This window comes from Salvia splendens, chromosome 13 (assembly GCF_004379255.2).
Source record: "Salvia splendens isolate huo1 chromosome 13, SspV2, whole genome shotgun sequence".
NCBI classification, from domain to species: Eukaryota; Viridiplantae; Streptophyta; class Magnoliopsida; order Lamiales; family Lamiaceae; genus Salvia; species Salvia splendens.
This window is the reverse complement of record NC_056044.1, coordinates 7,304,486-7,310,026: the sequence shown is the minus strand read 5'-3', so window position 1 is coordinate 7,310,026 and position 5,541 is coordinate 7,304,486. Positions and strand designations below refer to the sequence as shown.

Below are 5,541 nucleotides of genomic sequence, written 5' to 3'. Positions count from 1 at the left end.
CTTGATCTTGTCTCTATAACCCCTTTCTCTACGTTTTTTTTTATTTTCTTCCACAAATGGCAAGCTCCAGCTCTGTGTCTGGAGGCATTGCTCAGGGACAAAACAATCAGTTTCTCTATGCATAGCAGCTGCCATATCTGTGAAGCTGACTGATGCAAACTTCTTAATGTGGCAACAACAAGTTGATGTCACTGCCTATGGATATGGGCTTGAAGGATTTCTGAATGGAGAAAAGAAATCTCCACCCCAGACAATTGTTATTGCAGAGGGAGAAGGGGGATCTGTCATTAATGATGAGTTTATTTCATGGCAGAGGCAAGATAGGAGAGTTGCAGCATGGCTGCTCTCTTCACTCTCAGAAGGAGCTCTGGGCTTGGTGGTGGACCTGAGGTCTGCAAGGGATATCTGGAGTGCCCTTGAGACCAATTTTTCAAGTAGATCTACAGCTAAAATAATGCAATACCGGTAGCAGATGCAGAATCTCAAGAAGGACTCCCTGACCATGAGTGAGTATATTGGAAAGATGAGAAACTATTTTGATCTTCTTGGATCAGTAGGCTGCAGAGTATCTGAAGATGAGCAAGTGATGCACATTCTTGGAGGCCTGGGACAAGAATATGATCCAGCTGTGTGTGCAATCAGCTCAAGGTCAGACTCATGGAGTTTAGGTGATGCTACTGCTTTTCTACTCACTTTTGAGTCAAGGATAGAGACTATGAGATCTCATTCCTCCAGCACAGAGGGGTCACAACCTCTTCTGAATCTGATGCAACCATCAAATCAAAAGAAAGATTTCACTACGTACAACACTAGGTTTGATTCTGGAAGTGGCAGAGGTGGAGCAAGAAATCAGAGAGGAGGAAGAGGTGGAAGAGGCTATGGCACAGAAAACAACAAGATGGTGTGTCAACTTTGTGACAAACTTGGGCATACTGCAGCAAAATGCTGGCACAGATTTGAGCAAAATTATGCCCCTCCACAGCCGCAGCAACCTCAGTTCAGAGGGAATGCTCAAAATCAGCAACATGGCTTCTTCAGACCATCAGCACATCTGGTGCATTCTGCTGCAACTAGGCCTCCTCCATCTCTGAGCACTGGGGCACCATCTGAGTTTGGCTATGATTCAAATGCTTCAACTAGCTGGTACCCAGATTCTGGAGCCACTCACCATGTCTCTGGTGATTTAAGCAACCTCAACACCAGTGCAGAATACACATGAGGTAATGGTCTCTTGCTTGGAAATGGATCTTCTGTTGCTATCTCTAATATTAGCGAATCTGTTTTAAAACCTCACTCTTCCAGTTTCAATAGGAAGCTTACCTTAAAGAATATCCTACATGTTCCTAGAATAACCAAGAATCTCCTTAGTGTGTCAAAATTTGCTAGGGATAACTTTGTCTTGTTTGAGTTTCATCCTGACTTTTGTCTTGTCAAGGATCTGGGAACCCGAGAAATCTTGCTCAAGGGAACTTTTGACAAGAGGTTGTACCATTTTCTAGTAGACCATTCACCAATCAAGAGAAGCTCTAGCTCCACCACTTCATTGTCCACTCTTTTCAATCAAGGCAGTCCAGCCATACACAATGTCAGATCCACCATACCAGCACCTAGTGCTACTTCAAATCAAGTTGCTGATCTTATTTTAGCTTAGTGGTACAATAGACTATGACACCATACTCTAGATATTGTCAAAAGTGTTCTCAAAAGTGTTCTCAAAAGTTGTAATATCCCGTTTGATTCAATGAAGGAAACCCAGTTATGTCACTCATGTTGCATCGCTAAAGCACACAAAATTCCTTACAATTCTTCTGAATCAATAGCTTCTTCTCCCCTTGAACTCATCCATAGTGATCTCTGGGGTTCATCCCCAGTAATTTCAAGAAATGGTTATAAATATTATGTCTCATTTGTGGATCATTATTCAAGATTCACCTGGATTTATCTTTGGAAAAACAAGAGTGATGTCTCTGATGTGTTCAAGTTGTTCAAGGCTTTGGCAGAAAATCTTTTTCAAACAAAAATCAAGAGCTTTCAGTCTGATTGGGGAGGAGAATTCCAAATCTTAATGTCACGCCCGCATTTTCTAAGGATAGAAAACATGGTTGATCGCGACTAGGGAGGATTAAAGAAGCGGGGGAAAAAGGAGAAAAACATACACATTTGACCAAAAATTTAATAATTGGATTAACTTTGAAAACGTCATAATATTATCCTAACAATAATGCCCACTCTAAGTAAATAAAGAATGGAAAATAAACAATTTTCAAACGAGTTAAACTCTCCACGAATAAACAATTCTAAAGAAAAGGACTCTGAGCGGAAGCGTTCAAGACACGGAAAATGTCGAGTATGAAGACACGACAAATCCAACAATTATTAATCATGACAAAACAATCCATGAACTGTGCTCAACATCCTCCACGTTCATCGCCGCTCAATCTGCACATTAAGAAAAACAATATGCAGGGCTGAGTACTTGATGCACTCAGTGGACACATGCCAAAACATAGTTTGTCAAGCCATAATCAAGTGACCTTGGGGGTTTTAATTAAAAGAAACCAAGTACACCAAAAACATATATATCACAAGTTCGGTCGGCCAACCATTTTCCATCCACATTCACCATCACCATATCTGAACATACAAGACAAGGAACGTGGCCACGAACCAAGTCACTAGACCGGCCAACTCCAAAGAGATAGCACACGATCTACGGGGTGTACACTAGTCCGAGCAGGGTTTGCGGCCCTACTGGGACCCGAATTCGATTAAACATACATGGCATAGCCACTTCAGATAGGTTCATTCAAAAACAAAACCTTGTCAGACAAACACTTTCCACCTCCTTTCACATAAAAAAGTATTTAGGACATAGTCCTTATTTAAAAAGAAAGCCCACCTCAAAAGCTTACTCCTCAATCACTTTCTGTTCCCACCGTAAATAACGTGCACAAGCTAACCCCTTTTTGAAATAACATGATATGCAAAATTAGACTTTGCAAAATAAGTAAATTTGACAATGCATGTATCCTAAGTGTGTGCTCAAATTATCCTTTGCCCGTCACAAAGAAATATATGCATAAAGTCTTTATATTTTTCTGATTTAATTCATCGCCACACATAATCTGCCAAAAACTTAAGAAAAAGAACCAATATCTTAAAATACTCTAGCTCTTCCGTAATCTTAATAGACAAAAGCAAATAACTAAATAAAAGAATTTAAAAATATATATACTCCCAGCCACTTACGCGTACATGTTTTTTTTTCATCTCAAATCGTGAAAATTTCTAACTAGACACTGCGACAAGAGAACAAGATCTCTATCCGACGGTAAAAATGAATAAATCTTCAATATTTGTAAAGATATCTAAGATAGGTTTTGGAAATATTGGTATTGAATACGTACACGTATGTCTATATAATAAATTAATAATTAGCCAACAAGACTAATTAACAAATCATTTCATTTAAAGAAATAATAAAGAAAATATGCTCCCAGCTTAGCACAGTACACACTCCCGACCCATTAGTCCAAGACAAGGGGTGGCCCATTTAACATAACTAAAGAATAATAAAAAAAATGTAACTTACTATACTCCCAGCCGTAGCCCACTACGGATAAAAGAAAAAGAAAAGAAAAAGTTATAACTTAATATACTCCCATCAATAGGGGTGTAGAAACGGGTACCCGCATCCAATTTTGGCCGAAAAGTTAGTCCCGATACCCGTCCCGTATTTAGTCGGGTATTACCCGATACCCGAGTCGGGTATCCCGCACCCGACACATTTTTTTTTTGAAATCTTCTTTTTTTAAATATTATTTGTATATTTTAGATGCTTTTTTTAGAAATACTAATTGATGAATGTAATAGTCTCACTTGAAACTTTTTATTATTATTTAATTTTGTTGAAATTGAGATCAAGCCAAGGAGTTGAAGAGTAAGAGAAAAGACGGAAAAAAGATTTGTGATCTTAACTCTTAAGATTCTTAATCCTAACCCTAGTTAAAAGTGATAAACTTAAAAAATACATTTTATAATATATTACTAATAAAAAATTACATTATGATTTTTAAATATTCAAATCTTAAAAAAATTACATCAAGAAGAGCAAGTATTAAAATAAAAAATAAAAAATTATAAATATCAATATATATATCGGGTATTTTCGGGACTATCGGGATTACCCGGTCGGGTATCGGGATACCCGATACCCGCAAAATCCAAAATTATTATACCCGGCCCCGCCCCGTTTCCCGATTCCGTCGGGTAACGGGTACCCGATACCTGGCGGGTAACGGGTCGGGTTCGGGATTACCCGTTACCCGCTACCCGTTTCGACACCCCTACCCAACAGTAACCCACGTCTTCTTCACCAATTGAACCAGCAAAAGTCTCTCTGTCTAACTTTAACAGAAACACAAATTCGGCTACAGCTCTCTCTCTAGTTCTCAATATTTTCTCCCAAAATCACAAATAGAAGATACCCAACTCTCTCTTGTAAACTCACGTCTGTCTTCTTTTATTTTTCCAAAGAAATTTCTTTCTCATACAAAACAACAATAGCAGAAAAAAAGACTCTCATCTCCCTTGTTCCAGAATTTAAATCTTTCATTAAAATTTCCAGTTGTTCGCTTCAAATATTCATGGGCAGACAGAGAAATTTAAGAATTGGAATTGTAGTTGGAGAGAAACACAAAAGGCACATTCTAAGCATTAAAGATCGAAGCTTTAGGAGGGAGCATCATTCAATAGTTCCAAGAATTTTAAAAGGGATTTATATCCCGTTTGTGCTTATGTGAAACTAAATCATGGAATGGGATGCAGAGGATTCAGAAAAAAAATAGTGGATATACCTTCACGGAAGAAGCGGAACTTGCAGAAGAGAAGGTATTGAAAATGATCACAACTCTCTGGGTTTCTCCTCCACACTCTGATTTCGAAAATTTTGATTATGGAATCGAACAATATGCAGATTTTTGAACTCAATGGGAGAAGAAGAAATTACCTTCAATGAAGGGAAGAAAAGCTGCAGGAACGACGGTTTGTTGAGATTGTGGGAGGAGATGTATAAATGGAGTTAATAGAGAGTATTTGGTTGGAGATTTTTAAGGAGGGAAGGAGATATGGAGAAAACCGAATAGAAGTGGGATTGTGAGAAATTTATTTGACTAAAATTTGACTGCAGGAGGAGTAGAATAATTATTTATTAGTTTGGCTTCTCAAAAAATGGTCAACTAAAAAGAAATAAAGGCTAGAACAATAGAGATAAATGATAGGCCCAAATATATATAATTTTAGTACATTGATTAAATTGTGGTGTTTTATTATTTTGGTACTTTGGTGTCATTCCAAGCACATTGTAAACGAATGCCCAAATTTTCCCATCGACGACTCTCACGTCAATCTCGTCGACAACTTACACCACACAATTAATCAACAATAACTCAAGCATTCACTATTTCCATTCACAACCAATCGAGACAAACACGTTATTTTATTCAAGGTCTATCACTCGCTCGTTCTCAAAACAAAAATCTT

The 5,541-nt window shown here is 38.0% G+C and overlaps 1 long non-coding RNA gene across 1 annotated transcript; it reads right to left on the bottom strand.

Annotated features, from left to right (window-relative positions):
• Positions 1-1,961: 1,961 nt before the first annotated feature.
• On the bottom strand, positions 1,962-5,152 carry LOC121761631. The gene is made up of 3 exons (XR_006042056.1): positions 5,009-5,152; positions 4,857-4,933; positions 1,962-2,439 (listed from the first exon to the last, which is right to left on the bottom strand). It is a non-coding gene; the product is annotated as an uncharacterized LOC121761631 (long non-coding RNA).
• Between the last annotated feature and the right edge of the window lie 389 nt (positions 5,153-5,541).